This window comes from Arachis duranensis, chromosome 8 (genome assembly GCF_000817695.3).
Source record: "Arachis duranensis cultivar V14167 chromosome 8, aradu.V14167.gnm2.J7QH, whole genome shotgun sequence".
Taxonomy (NCBI): domain Eukaryota; kingdom Viridiplantae; phylum Streptophyta; class Magnoliopsida; order Fabales; family Fabaceae; genus Arachis; species Arachis duranensis.
This window is the reverse complement of record NC_029779.3, coordinates 31,363,227-31,379,129: the sequence shown is the minus strand read 5'-3', so window position 1 is coordinate 31,379,129 and position 15,903 is coordinate 31,363,227. Positions and strand designations below refer to the sequence as shown.

General features: G+C 24.4%; 1 long non-coding RNA gene across 1 annotated transcript; it reads right to left on the bottom strand.

Moving 5' to 3' along the window:
* Nucleotides 1-12,169: 12,169 nt before the first annotated feature.
* On the bottom strand, nt 12,170-13,225 carry LOC107462140 (uncharacterized). Its single transcript, XR_001586738.3, has 2 exons — nt 13,111-13,225; nt 12,170-12,434 (listed from the first exon to the last, which is right to left on the bottom strand). It is a non-coding gene; the product is annotated as an uncharacterized LOC107462140 (long non-coding RNA).
* Between the last annotated feature and the right edge of the window lie 2,678 nt (nt 13,226-15,903).

The following is a 15,903-nucleotide window of genomic DNA, read 5'->3' as shown; positions in this document are numbered from 1 at the left end:
AGCTTGTTAGATTTTTTTGATGATTTAGCTTGCTTAATAATTCATGCTTCACTACATGTTCTGCATGTGTATCTCATGCTGTAAGGTATTTTTAAGAAATATTTGGTATGAATGTCTATGAGCATTCATTTTAAAAATGTTCGTACTTAATTTGAGATATTAAAGACCGAAGATCTTAATGTTAATTGTTTGGTGTGGATAAGATTTTAATGGCAACGAACATGCATAATTTAAACGAGTTCCGCACGATAAATTGGTATGAGACACAATTATTTTCATAACTGTTATAATCTCCATGGCTATTATTGTGTGCGAGATTGTTGCTGTATGAAATGAATTCTTCTCTTCGTTAAGATGGTTTGAAGGAAATAGATCACTTAAAGATGGATCTTTCGTAACTTTTTATACGTAACTAAAATTTTGAGGATAAGTTTTTTTTAAAGAAGGTAGATTATAACAACCCAAATTTTTAACAATAGATTTCTTAAACTTTATACGTTAGGATTCGCAAAATCCGAGTGACGCGGTTAAACTTAGTTTGACAAGTTGATTTTGAATATGCGAAAAAAATAAATAATAATATTTTATTTAATAATAATATTTTTAGATAATAATATTTTAGTATATTAATATTTTATTATAATAATATTTTATTATTTATTTTAATGATTCACCATTATAATTTTTACGGTTCTTTATTTTCAACTACTTTTTGCTTTTTTTTTTCTTCTTCATAAATAATCTTAAGAATTATCTCTTCTTTTTATTTCTTTTCGTACATAATGTTAAGAAAAAGAATAAGAGAGAAAAATTGAAGCTCCATAGTTAATAAATTTTCTGAGGCTTGGTCATTTAATTTTAAAACTCTTAACAAAAATTTTAAACCAATTAAAGTGTTCATTTCTTCTTTTTCTTCACAACCATATCCAATTTCTAAAGATTCTCTTTTTGAATTTACGATAAAGGTTTGATCATCAAATTATATGTTTAAATATTGCTGTTTTTGATCAAATATTAGGAAACAAAGTGGGCTTGAAGTTATCGAAAGAAAATTAATTTTTGTGAGCTAACATCAAAAAATAAAATTTGGTAAATTAAACAGAAATGAATTGTGTTTTGTTGCTTAGTTACTGATTGAATCTCTTTAAAGTTTAAATACGTAAAATTATATTTATTTAATATTTTAATATTTTTTAAAAATACGAAGCGAAACGAATTAAAATATATTAATAATATATATATATAATTAATAATGTGTGTATATAGAGAGACGGATTCAAAAATATTATTATGGAGGGTCAATAATATATATAATATTAACAAATTATGCAAAAAATTATATAATATAAAATGTATTACAAAATTATACTGATAGAGAATATATTTTAGAGATATTCTCCACATCCAAACAATTTTGGCATCAAGTTCATCCAAACAATTTTAGGTCACGCACTTTTTCCACTTTCTTCTTCCCACACGCTTCTTCTCTTCTTCTCTTCTCCCCCGCACTTCTTCTTCTTCTCCCGCGCTTCTTCTTCTTCTTCTTCTTCTCACGCTCGTTTACGCACGGAGCGTCTTCTTCTTTTTCGCGTTCCTCTTCTTCCTCATTTTCCTCCTTCTTTTTCGCGTTCCTTTTTCTTCATGTGTTTTCTCTTTATCGTCATTCTTTTGTTGTTGTTGCTGCTGTATTTTTTTCCTTTTCCTCCTTCTCTCCCTGTGAAGAAGCAGTAGAAGATGAGGAGGAAGAGTTTTGAATTGTGCAAAACAAAAATGAACCAAAATTATAGTCAGAAATGAACATAACATTATCCATTATATAAAACAAATTCAAAACACCTGTGTCTACAATTTAGAGATTATCAATTCAATTCAATTAAATTCATAATGAACCGAACATATTATTATGGTAAAACAATTGTATAGTACTAAATGAATGGAACATTATCCATTATATAAATTCAAATTCGAACAGCTTTTTGCATAATGAACCGAATACGTACTCATGGTGAAACAATTGTATAGTAATAAATGAACGAAACATAATCCACTATATAAAATCAAATTCAAACAGCTTTCTGCATAATGAACCGAACACGTACTCATGGTGAAACAATTGTATAGTACAGAATGAACGAAACATAATCCATTATATAAAATCAAATTCGAAACACCTCTGTCTACAATTTAGAGATTATTAATTCAATTCAATTCAGATTCAGAACACCTGCGTCCATTCAATTCAATTCAATTCAATTTAGCAATTGCATTTCATTAAATTTGATTGAAAAAATAATCCATTAGCAAAATATTGGTGTTGTTGGTGATGACGATAACGAAAGAGGAGAAGGAGGAGGAGGAGAAGTAGAAGGAGAATCTGCGTGCGCGAAGAAGGAGGAAGAGGAGGAGAAGGAGGAGGAGGAGGAGGAGGTATACGTGAATTTGAAGAAGCGCGGGGGAGGAGAAGAAGATAAAGCGCGTGTAATGACGCTCTTTTAATGAAAGTGGTTTTTGTTGGTGTTGAACTTACTTGGATAAAACTTAAATGAAAAAATACTTGAATGTGTAGCATAGCCCTATATTTTAAAGTGTAAAAAACATGTGCGTACTTTTTACTAACGAAGTGGTCGATTTTTCATATAGAATCTCTATCAAATTTTCAGCAATTTTCTTTTCAATATAATAAAAGACAATTAATAAGAAATTCATCTTTTATTTTGTTTTTGAGTCATTCTTCACAATATTCATAACTGAAAAAGATCTTTCAGTTATAGTAGTGATAAACCCCATTTGTAGGGTTTATTTTGTATTGATTTTAGGGGATTTTATAACCTTTTTACCCACATTTATTCAATAATATAGCATGGTTTTATCACTTCTCCCTTAATTGTGCTTAAGAGTGAAAACATGCTTTTTAGGTCTTAAAATAAATAAATTCAATTCACCTTGATTCCATTAGATGCCTTGATATGTTTGTTAAGTGATTTAAGGTTTAGGAGGCAAAGATTGGATCAAGGGAATGAAGAAAGAAAGCATGAAAAGTTGGAGAACTCGTGAAGAAATGAAAGAACCGGAAAGCTGTCAAGCCGACTTCTTTGCACTTAAACGACCATAACTTGAGCTACAGAGGTTCAAATGATGCAGTTCCAGTTGGGTTGGAAAGCTAACATCTGGGGCTTCGAAACAATATAATATTTTCCATAGTTGCATCGCGCATAGGGGCGCGCACGCGCACGGTACACGGACGCGCCGATGGTGGCACATGACCCACTTAATGCAACACGTGGCCAGCGATTTTAGAAGCCTTGTGGGCCCAATCCAACTCATTTCTGATGCTATTTAAGCCAAGGATTGAAGGGGAATCAACATGCTTTTACATACTTTACATACTTTTGGTCATTAGTCATAGTTTAGTTTTAGAAGTAGTTTCTAGAGAGAGAAGCTCTCACTTCTCTCTAGAATTAGGATTAGGATTAGGATTAGTTCTTAGATCTAGGTTTTAATCTTTGCTTTCTTCTACTTCTACCTTTCAATTCTTTGTTGTTACATTCATCTTCCTCTATTCTTTTGTTGTAATTTCCTTTATGTTGTTCTTATGCTTTGTTGTGGATCTACTTTTGTTCCTCCTATTCTCTTTCAATTCAATTAGAGGTAATTCATAATAATTGTGTTCATTTGATTTGTTGTTGTTTAATTCCTTGCAATTGAGTAGTGTAGATTTACTTTTCTTGCAATTTTACTATGTTTTTCTTTTATGCCTTCCAAGTGTTTGATGAAATGCTTGGTTGGATTTTAGAGTAGAATTTCATACTCTTGGCTTGGAAAGGTAACTTAGGAACTCTTGCGTTACTAATGTCCAAGTAATTGATGATTGGGAGCCATTGACTCTAATTCTCACTAATTGAATTAGTGGAGAGTTAGGACTTATGGACTAGGATTGATATAGCTCATTTGACTTTCCTTTACTACTAGTTAGAGGATGATTTAATGAGATTAATCCTTACCAATTCTCATATTGTGGTTAGTGATTAGGATAGGGATCCTTGACCACCAACCCTTGCCAAGACCTTTTTAGTCATTAGTTTACTTTCTTGCCATTTATCTTTCATGCCTCTCATCAAAACCCCAAAAATAACTCATAACCAATAACAAGACACTTTATTGTAAATCCTAGGGAGAACGACCCGATGTTTAAATACTTCGGTTTATAGATTTTAGGGGTTTGTACTTGTGACAAACAAATTTTTGCATGAAAGGATTATTGTTGGTTTAGAGACTATACTTCAACGAGATTTCATTTATGAAATTCTAAACCGTCAAAAATTCCAATTATCAAGTAGTTGGAACAAAGATAATTAATACCAAATGAATCAAGAAAGACGATCACAAGAAAAAAAAGAATCCACTTTATGAGATTTAAAAAATTTTATTTAATTAAAAAATATTAGTAATAATATCTTTTTAATATTTTTTAATATTATTACTTACTTTTTAGATATTAAAAATTATTAATATTTAAATTAGACTGGATTTTTATTTATACTAGACTAAATACTAAATATTTTTTTAAAAAAATTTTTAGTAAATAAATTTTTTGGACATCTAAATTATATGATTTTTTAAATGGTTTTCGAGAACATGATTTTTCTAAATCATATAATATATAAATCGTTTTAGGCTCGTGTGTTTTAGTTAATATATGAATCATGACATCCTGAGACGATTTATGCATTAATTACAATGCTTAAAAAGGCATAAATCGTCCAAACCCTCTATGTGTTACAAGACACATGTAAATCGTCCCACCCTGAAGTGTATAATGCCTTTTACCCCAAAACCCACTATCCTAGCACGATTTACGTGCAACTTTGTAACTCTCTATCCCCTAACATGATTTACGTGCAAATTGGATCCCGTCAATACCCTAGCACGATTTACGTGCTTACCTAATCCCCAACAACCCAGCACGATTTATGTGCATATATAGACCCCTCAACACCTTAGGATGAATCATGTATACCCTCAAATCCTAATTACCTTCCCATGAGTAATGACTCATTTGAGAGACTGCCATTAGCGGCGAGGAGCTTACTTGGGTGGAAGAGAACCACAGCCAAAATGTGAACGAAGGGTGTAGTGGAGGAAAGTTGGTGGTAGTGGAGGGTTGGTTAGGCAGCAGGAGGGGTGGGATCCGGTGCACGGTGTAGAGGGTGGCCCACAACGGAGGATTGAGCTGATAAGGGCGGCGGTGGAAGGTTGCTTTGTCGGTGGAGGGGACAGTGCAAGATGGCGAGGAACGAAGGCGACATGGGTCCACAAGTCTAACCCAATATGGTTACACCATTCAACCATAGCCAGGTCTTCCGACCTCAAGATCGATCTCCATGTAGTAATCATGCTCCTGTTCAAACTTTGCGTATGCTACATTCACAAGAATCTTCCGTGCATCCTTAGATTTGAAGTTAAGCGCGAAATCAGCAGCTATGTGCCTAGCACAATATGCACGATATGCGGCCAGTGGGAGCCACCCACCATCTTCAGCAACTAACGCGGCCTTAATTGCATTGTGACAGTCAGATATAATTAGAATGCTGAGTTGCGGGGTCACATGATGACGAAGGTGACAGTCAATTTGATTAATTATATTAATTATTTGTTTTGATTGGAATAAATATCAAATTATTTAATAAATAATAAATATGATAATTAAATATATGAATTAATTTAATTAGTTTATTTTTTTAATACCATCTATTTTTACAAGATCAAATATTTTTTACTCATTCACTCTCTTTCCTCTCTCTCTCTCTTCTTCCCTCCCTCCCTCCCTTTCACTCTTTCTCGTATTTAAGGTACAATTTTTGTAATTTATTTATTTTTTGTTTCTTTTATCTTTATTTATACATTTTATTTTTTTATGTTTTTTAATTTTTGTTTATTTTAATTGCTTATTATTAGGTGCATACTTTTTTTTAGCTTCTGATTAACAAAAAAGATGTGTCATATTTACGTTGTTTTTAAATAATCTTACTATAATTTTATTTTATAATATTCTATTTTGTCATGTATACTTCAATTCATATATATATATATTTTGTAATTCACAATTAATATATACATTGTTCGTGTATGTGGTTTATATGTTAATGTTATTATTGATTTTTTATTATTATTTTTTGTGTGTCTCTTTGTTGCTCTTTATTTAGTTATATTCATTGATATCTTTGTATTGATGCTCTTTTTATTTGAAATATTGTGACAATTTAGAGTGTATGTTGTGACCCATGTGATATTCGTTAATTTGGTATATTTTTTTAAATGCTTTATGTTATAATATGTTTAAGGAGTTGACTTAAAATTAAAATTATAATATGATATATATTTATAATATGATTTATAGTATGCTAAAATATTAGGACATTATTATATAGATATTTTTTTATTTGACCGTTAGATTAACTATACAGGATCTTGGAAATTATGCAATTATGTGATTAGTTGTTTTTCATATAATTATTGTATTGATCATTTACATTAGTAAGACTATTTTTATTATTAATATTTATAAATATGCTATTATTTATATAATTGATTGAATCATCTTATTCATTTAAATTTAATTCTATTGAATTAACTATTCAACTTGTCACCGCTATTTTTATTTTTAAATAATTTTTTTAATATTGTTTAACAAATCTAATAACATAATAACAATTAAAAAAGACAGAACAAAAAAATTAATGTGAAAATAAGACAAAAAGAATAAATTTATTTATAACTTTTTTAGGATATATATTTTTTTATAGATAATTATTGTAAGGCATGAAAAATTGTTAAATTCTAACAATAATTATTAAGAATAAATGATTATTATAATTAAAAATAATGTCAATTTAAATGATATACAAATAAACCATACCAAATATAACAACTTAAAAGGGTTATTTTTGAAAAAAATATAATTTATAATATTTAATTTTTTACTATTTATTAAAAAAAAGCAGAATTACTTAACGATATTTATTTTTTAAATTCACTATGTATGTAATTTTATTCTTTTTTTTCTTTGACAGAATTTTATTCATGATGATAATTCTTCTAATGGTGTAAATGCGAATAATTATATTTTTACTTTTTGATATAATTGATATATTACTAATAATGAATAGTAATTAATATCCCTCATATTTTTAATCAAAGCATTCTGATGATAGTAACTATTTATAAATATTGATGGATGATTGTTTTTTTTAAAATAAAATGCATTATAATTTTAGGTTATTTCATAATTAACAATAATACTTGATTATTTCGGTAAAAATAAATTGCATTATGATTTTAGGTTATTTCACAACAATAATAATTAATGTTCATAATATTAAATTATTCTAAATTTTTTATTTTCTATCGTTAGTAGTAAATCCCAAATTAAAAAGATTATGTTGAATTGTTGAATAGTCCAAGTATAACCGGAGTTAATTTAGTTTATTTGTTTATTAATATAATTGATTGAAGCATAAATGAAAAATAAGACAAGCAAATAATTAGAAAAATAGAATATTAATAATTACTTAAAATAGATAACAAAATAAGTTATAGGGAATTATTTTATTTAAATTATTAATAATTAAAAGAATAAAAATGTCAGTAATTATTTTTAAAATAGACATTAAAGCTACTAATTTATTTGAGTTGTTAATAACATTTTATAATTTTCAGATTTATATATACTCAATTTATGTATTTTATTTTATTTTACTTTAACAAAAAATTGAGACGTGCATTTTTAATTATTTATTTAGATAGTATAGCTAAATGAGTTATATCAATTATAATTAATTATCAATAATTGATATCAATTAATTGATTGTACTAATTTATAAGATGAATAACGTATAATAAATGTTGTGAAATTAATTGTAATAAATTAATAATTAATAAATAAAAAACTAAAAAAAACTTTTTTTAACTTTTTAATGGTTATACGTTTTTATAATTTCACTTTCTCTTTATCTCTTCCTTTCACGTTTATTTCTTTTAATTTATTGAACTAAATCAATTATACTAATTATTTGTATTAACTAATTAAATAATTTTTAATGGGTTATTATAACTGTGCCTTTAGACCATAGGATAAAAATATCATAAAAAATATTTTATAAAAATTGTTGAAAAATAAATATTTTTAAAATGTGTCTAACACAAATTAACTAAATTATTTTTCAATTTAATGTGTTTGATTCATTCAATTATATTAATTATAACTAATCAATTATGCAATTTGATTTAATTAGGATAAATATTTTATCATTTAATATTTTATTTGATTCATTAAATTAAACTAATCATAACTTCAAATATTTAATTTAATTAGAGTAAATATCAAATTATTTTAAATTTTGTTTGATTTATTAAACCAAATTAATTATAACTAATTTATTATTTAATTTGATCGAGAAAATATTAAATTATTTAATAAATAATATATAAAGGAATGAAATAAATGAACTCAAATAATTATTTTATTATCTCATTATTTTATATATTCCTTTTCTCCCTCTCTATTTTGTACTTCAGATAAAATATTTGTAATTTTTTATTTTTATTTTTTATTTTAATTTTACTTATATTTTTATGATTTTGTTTTATATTAATTATATTTTTATTTATTTTGATTAATAATTCTTAAGGGTATTATTATTCAAGGATAATTTAAATTTTTTGTAATATGTTTATAAAAATTGATTAATAGGTTCTTTTTTAAAATAGTTTTTAAAATTTTTTTAATAAGATCGTATTTTAATTTTTTTCTTTCATCCTTTGTATTAATTAATTATATTAATCTTCTATTGCAATACATTTTTTATCTACTCCTCACATTATCTTTTCAATCTTCTTTTACTTTTTTTAATTATTTTTTACCTTATTTTTAATTATTTATTTTACTTTTACTTCTCATATATAGATTTATTGTAACTCATCAAGGTTCTTTTTTTATTTAAGTGATTTTTTAGGTCATATTCTACCATTGATGCTTTTATTTTGTTTAGTGTGTTTTTTTTAGTCTGTGTTTAATATAATAATCTGTAAATATCTATTTTATTATATAAAAATTAAATTTCTGTATTTAACGATAAAACTGTCGTGGCATATTTCTAATGGTGTTTTTTTATTTATTTCTTTTACCTCATTAAATTCAATTTATTATAATAAATTAATTATATCAATTAATTAATTTAGTTAATTATTTAAATATCATACAATTTATTATAATTTCTATCAATCAATTAATTGTAATTCAAATTGAATGATTATTTTGTTATGAGATTATTATTTCATAATCTATTCATAGGCAATACATATATTAATTATAATCGCAAATTAAGCTATTTTATATTAAATGTAGTGGTCATCTCATTTATTATCATAAATCCTGAATTAAATAAGTCATTATTATTTTTGATTTAGAATTAAATGAGAATAAGATCAGAGATACTATTTTATTTGGCCTTTCGAGTTTAATGGGTGTCACACTCAAATATAAATAGTGACTTCTGAATTTTGGTCTCCAACACATCAAAGCGACATCCGTAACTCTTTTTCCATAAAAGAAATTGCGATTGAACTCTATCAAGGATACATAAGGTTTTCAAAGAACAAGGGAATGGTTTGAATTTACACGAATTCTAAATGTTCGAACTTACGATGTTGTTTCAGTTAAATTTATACGTGTTTAAGGACTAGAATAGATTAAATATTATTTCAGTAATACATTTCTAATATTGGTATTTGATTAAATTAGTTTTAGAGAAATTTAAATTGTCGGCTCAATTTATATATTACGACTATTCTTTTTTAATATATTATTTTTACATTTTTTAATATAAAATTTCTTTCTTTTTTTTCTGATTTTTAAGTTTATTTTTTCTTGGAGATGTATCACTTTTATTTCATTTTATATTCATATTAGTAATGTAATTATTTATAAAAATATATTTAAAAAAAAAAGAAAAAATATTAAAACATCACTATTTAAAAAAATGAAAGATACATGAAAAAAAGAAAAACAAAAAATTAAAACATCACTATTAGAAAAAATTGTTAATATGCGTATAAATGGGGCCAGAATTAAGGAATATATATGGATGTAAAAAATAAAAAATTATTGCACGATTGTAGAATAAAAAAATCATATATATAAAACAAAATAATTATAAAAAAATTATTAATAAACGAAATAATAAAAATTCTTGCTATAATTAGGTTATTCTTATTTTGTTATCTTGTATTAATCGTTATTATTAATTCAATAGAGATATTTATTTAGTATATATGTTATTTATATTAATTATATGCTAATATTTTTAAAAAAATTAAAAAAAGATATATAAATATATATAATATTATTGCTATATAAAAAATAGATATAAATATATATAGACTGTATTATAAAAAAATAAAGCCTATATATAGGAATAACGAAAAACTCAAGTAATTATTTATTGGTTTTTATAGTTTTTATTACGCTTAATGAAAATTGAGCGATCTAAAAAGTAAATATTGAAGTGACATGCATGCGTATATTAATATAGAAAGAATATATATTCAAAAGCGTTTTTCTATTATATCACTTATTTATTCGTAGTCTTAAAATCTTCAAGAATATATAATTGTATTATCATTCCAGTCATAAATTTATCCTTTATTTTCATTAAATATTTAGATTAATACACGCGTTTTCAAGTTATTATTATTATTGGATAAAGAATAAAAATTAAAATTATATCAATATTTTTAAAATTAATATAATTAAAATGACTAAAAATATTTAAAATCAATGTGCGTTATTAATATCATAAGATTTGATCATTTTATGATTAGAATCAAATATTCTTATTATGATTACCACGATCGGTGCCATTATCATATCATTATCAAATTATAATATAATTATAATAAAGATATTTTTTATAAAATAATTTAGAATAAAAAAAAGTACATTTATTTTGGAGGGAAAACGAAGTCACGAAAGATCGACACCTCATCTTTATTAGTTGGAAAAAAAATCCAATTTTAATATATTAAGTAAATATTATAAATTTACACATACTATACACTTACACACATAATATTTAAAGGGTTCTATTCATTATTAGGTCTTAACTAAGTTTTAAAGTTACTCATGAGACAAATAAATTGCTATTATGTCAAGATCTCAGCCACAAATGAATTGCTATTATGCCAAGACTTCGACCAAGATTAAATAACTTTAAACATATTTCATATTCTTTGTTTATAATAAATTGAAAAAAATTTGAGAAAATATTGATTTAATATGTATTAGATCGAATTTTAATAAGATGTTTTGTTCTAGATGGTCTCATTTGAATATCTACATGCACTTTCTCTTCCTGCTTCTACTATAATCACTTCATTTTTTCATAATGGAGAGAAAATGTTCATATATCACCAACTCTAATTGTAAATTTTCTCTGTCAATTTTTTAAAAAAATATTTTTATCTTACCAGCAAGATATTTTAGTAATTTTTTTTACTATTAAAATTTCTCATAGTAAAGTCAGTATAAATTAATCACATTTTTTTCTCTCAAATTTGGTGGATAAATTTGTCAGTTATTTATACAATATTTTACTTTAACGATAGCATAAATTACTATTGTTGAGCTGTGAAGCAAAATTTGACAACAAATTCATCAGGATTATATGAACATTTTATGTCCTTAGGAACATATGTTTATTCTTAATAAACAAAATTCGCCTTAACTTTTATTTGGTCCACGCGACGACTTTAGCTATAAACACAATGCAATTAGTGCAATTAAGAGTATTTTGTGACCATTAACAACAACATATATATGTATCTAGTCATATCCAATTATCCAATTTGTGGTTAGTATAGGATATGACCTTTTTATTACTCATAGGAAAAAAATTCAAACTAAAGTGTCTATCGTCAATGAAAGACCCTAACAAATATAAAACTCAGAATTTTCTTTGATTAAAATATTTAACGATAAAATAAAATTATCATATGATAGTAAAATGAGAAAGGCAAGGATTTATAAATCACAGTACAAAACCATTGTTTAATTATTATTTTGATAGATAGATAGATAGATAATATAATACAGTGATCATTATTTTATTAGAACGCCACCCAAAAAAGGATAAACAACTAAATAATATAATGTATATGACTGTTCTAGTTTATCATATGATGTGTAGGACATGGTTTAGTTTGATCTGGATTTATAAAAGTACAAACGCATCCTACCTTTGGAATACATTCTGAATAGACCAAATCGTTATAATGAAAAAACTCGCAAGCCTTCAAACATGCCTTAGGGTTTGCACAATATTGGTCCCTACTCAAAACAACTGAGCATGTTACTGTTCCTCCTTCTGTTAGGTTATTACCTACATAAAATACACAGTCATTAGCCAAGAAATTAAAATCATATAACAATTGCTAAAAACAAAACATGTTATAACTAAAATCATAAAGGATTTAGCAAAATATATGCTATTACTAATTTGAAATTTTTTTTTGAAAATATATATAAAATTTAAATCTTTAATACATTTGTTATACGTGTATTAAAATAAAAAATTTAAAACTTCTATTGAGAATAATCTTGACACGTGTCCTTAGATTCTATTTGTTCTAAAAAAAATATAGACAGGAAAATAGAAATACAAATACAAGAACAAAGATATTTAAAAGGAAGGATATGGACAAAAATTTAAGAAAAGAAAGAGATTTTATTTGAGAAACAAAAATTTATAAAAAAAATTTTCCACTCAATAGGAGACATAATAATGTATAGAGCCAAAAACTTTAATGCTCAACACTCAAGAATAGTGGTAGAAGAAGTTAGTTTGCTGAGGATAGTGACAAAAGATGAAAACAAAATTAATTTTTACTTTTTTTTGTCTGTGTATCTTTATTTTTAACAAACTAGATTCAAAGATGTTTTTTTTTATCTCCAGTTTGAATATTTTTTTTTCTCCTATCTTAAGACAATATCTACACAGAATTTCATGGAATGTTAGCTAAATTTTATTGAATTATTTTAATAAATTTGGTACATACCAAAACCCATGAAAAGAATAAGTAAGAAAACGAGAAAATGAAAATATATTTTCATATCCATAAGTTCAGAAATTTAATTCACACACTGTAGAAGAGATTCAATATTGAATTATTTATAGGCATTCAACGATAATAAAACTTTTTTACAAAATTATAATTTAAATTAATTTAAAAATAATTTTCTCTTTATGTATATTTATTTATATGTATATTTATTACTGTAAATGGAATTTCATTTTAATTATGTCATTATTTAGCTCTTTAATTTGTGCATATTTATTTACTATGACAAACAAAAAATTAAATTTTTTTTCAATCATACATTCTAAATCTAGTATAAAAAAATTTGTGTAGATATTTACGTATCGTACAAACAATATATATTAGAATTTTGGTGACTAATATATATTAGAATTATATCTTTCTAATTATTTTTAAATTTTTTAATCAATTTAATATATATATTTCTGTTTATATCACATTGAATATCCCCATATTCAGCAAAATATTAAATGATGAATTAAAGCAAAGTAATGAAATCTGATTGTTCTTATCCCTATAGACTGTATATTTGGGAATTAAAAGTATATGAAATAAATAAAAAGAATATCTCATTCAAAATTTAAACCAGAATGTGCCACATACCATAATTGATTATCGTTATGTCTATTCTGATTTTAGTTTATTTAAATAAGTGTAATAACTCGTGTCATGCACATGATAAGATTGAAATTATAATTTTAAATTATTTTATTAAAATTAATTTGAATTATAATAATTTAATTAATAAATAAATAATATAATATACATTGTTCGTATTTTTTAAATATTGTATTAAATATATTATTCCGTTTAAAATATTTAAATTATAATTTCAATTATAAATTATAATTATGATTTAAAAAATTTTCTTTAATATGATATTATATTTTTTCTACTTTACTATTAATATATTGATATTGCAAGTCTAAATTACAATATTTTCCTGAATCTTGACTGAAAAAGAAAATAGTTACGTATTTTTATCATTTAATTTATTTAATACACTATGTGCTAACAATAACGATACTTTTTTTAAAAATATATTGATAAAAATAGATATAATATAATTACAAATACAACATAAATAAATAAAATATATAAATAAATGTAAAACCAATATGTTTACCAATGTTGATCACATAAATTATTAAGTAATTGGATTGTAAATTGATCTCACAGTGTACATCTTATTTTTTCTCATTTCTGAATAAAAACCAGAATTAAGAGAAGTAAGTAAATATAAAGAAAAAAAATTGCACCACAACACATAATTATTACCAAAAAAAATATTCATATTAAAATATTAAAATTTTACATACTGCAAATCATGAAGATCAATCACAATGTACTGATCACTTCTCTCTATTTTTGACCATGATATAATTTTTTTTTAGTCAAGAGTCCAATAATATTTAATTGCACAAACAAATTTGAATTAAAAGTACCAAATTAAAGACAAATGAGTGAATAATATAAGAAATTATAACTTTGTACGTGTATAAATAAAGAGATTTTACTGATTTAGTTTATGTTAAATGATAAAGCTAACAATAGTATATTAATAAAAGGATATACCTTTAAAAAAAAGTCACAATACAATTTCAAATATTTTCATAAATAAATTGTTAAAATTTTTGTTATCGATAAAACGATGCTATTATACAATTTTTTGGCAAAACTTAAAATTAAAAGGAAAATAATTTTGTGTGGGTTAATATAAATTAACTACGTACCAAATAAGTAGAATTCTTCGTTTGTTTGTTTCAATATATTCGCATGGGCAAGCAAATTAAAATGATTATCTAAAATTTTATGATTATCGACCGTATGCATTATATGTGACTCCTTTTTAAAAGATATTTTAATTTGCATGTGTATACAGTCAGAAGATATATTCTGATTGATTTCTCAGTCTCAAAATTTGAGAAGACATAAACCTTCCTTTCTATCAATTCATTCTCAAATATTTTTGTCAAATAATTCTTGATTGAACAATAAATTTTATCGTACTACAAAATAAATTAAATATAAAAGCTATTAGCATTTACAAAGCTATTAAAAAGAATTTTCTTTGACTTGTGAAATAGTGTACTTATAAAATTAACTTAAAATATGTGAACTACAAATATTTATAAGTATTTAATTTTGATGCACTGACCGTGTAAAGTAGTTTTACACGTGCATTCAATTACGTAATGACACATCAATAAAAATAAATAACTTTTATATTGACCGCGTGAATGGTCATCCAAAAGAACGGATGTGATTGCACGACTGTGTAAAACGCTTTACACTATCAATGCATCGAAATTAAACTCTATATATAATTGAACTTAGCATTACTTGAAAAAATTTAGTAAATGAATCAACTAATCTTATCATCTATTAGAATTATTTTTATGTAAGTCGTCCTGTTCTTGTCAAACTTAGATGGGACTTTCTATAGCTTTATAATTTTTGTCTTTATTAGGTGATATTATTGATAGGATTGTAGCCAGTAGGCATTAGGTATGAAAAAAAATAAAATAAAAACTATTCAAAATTATAAATTTTTAAAATGATAAATATGAGAAGAAATTTACTATTGGTTATTATATATACTAATAATATATCAATACTTTTAAAAATATACTAATAATATTAATAGTTTAAAGATAATTATAGTATAGTTATAATAAATTTAGTTATTACTCTAAATAAATAAAATAAATAACATATTTAAAAACTAAAGAAAAAAGGATTAGCGGTAAT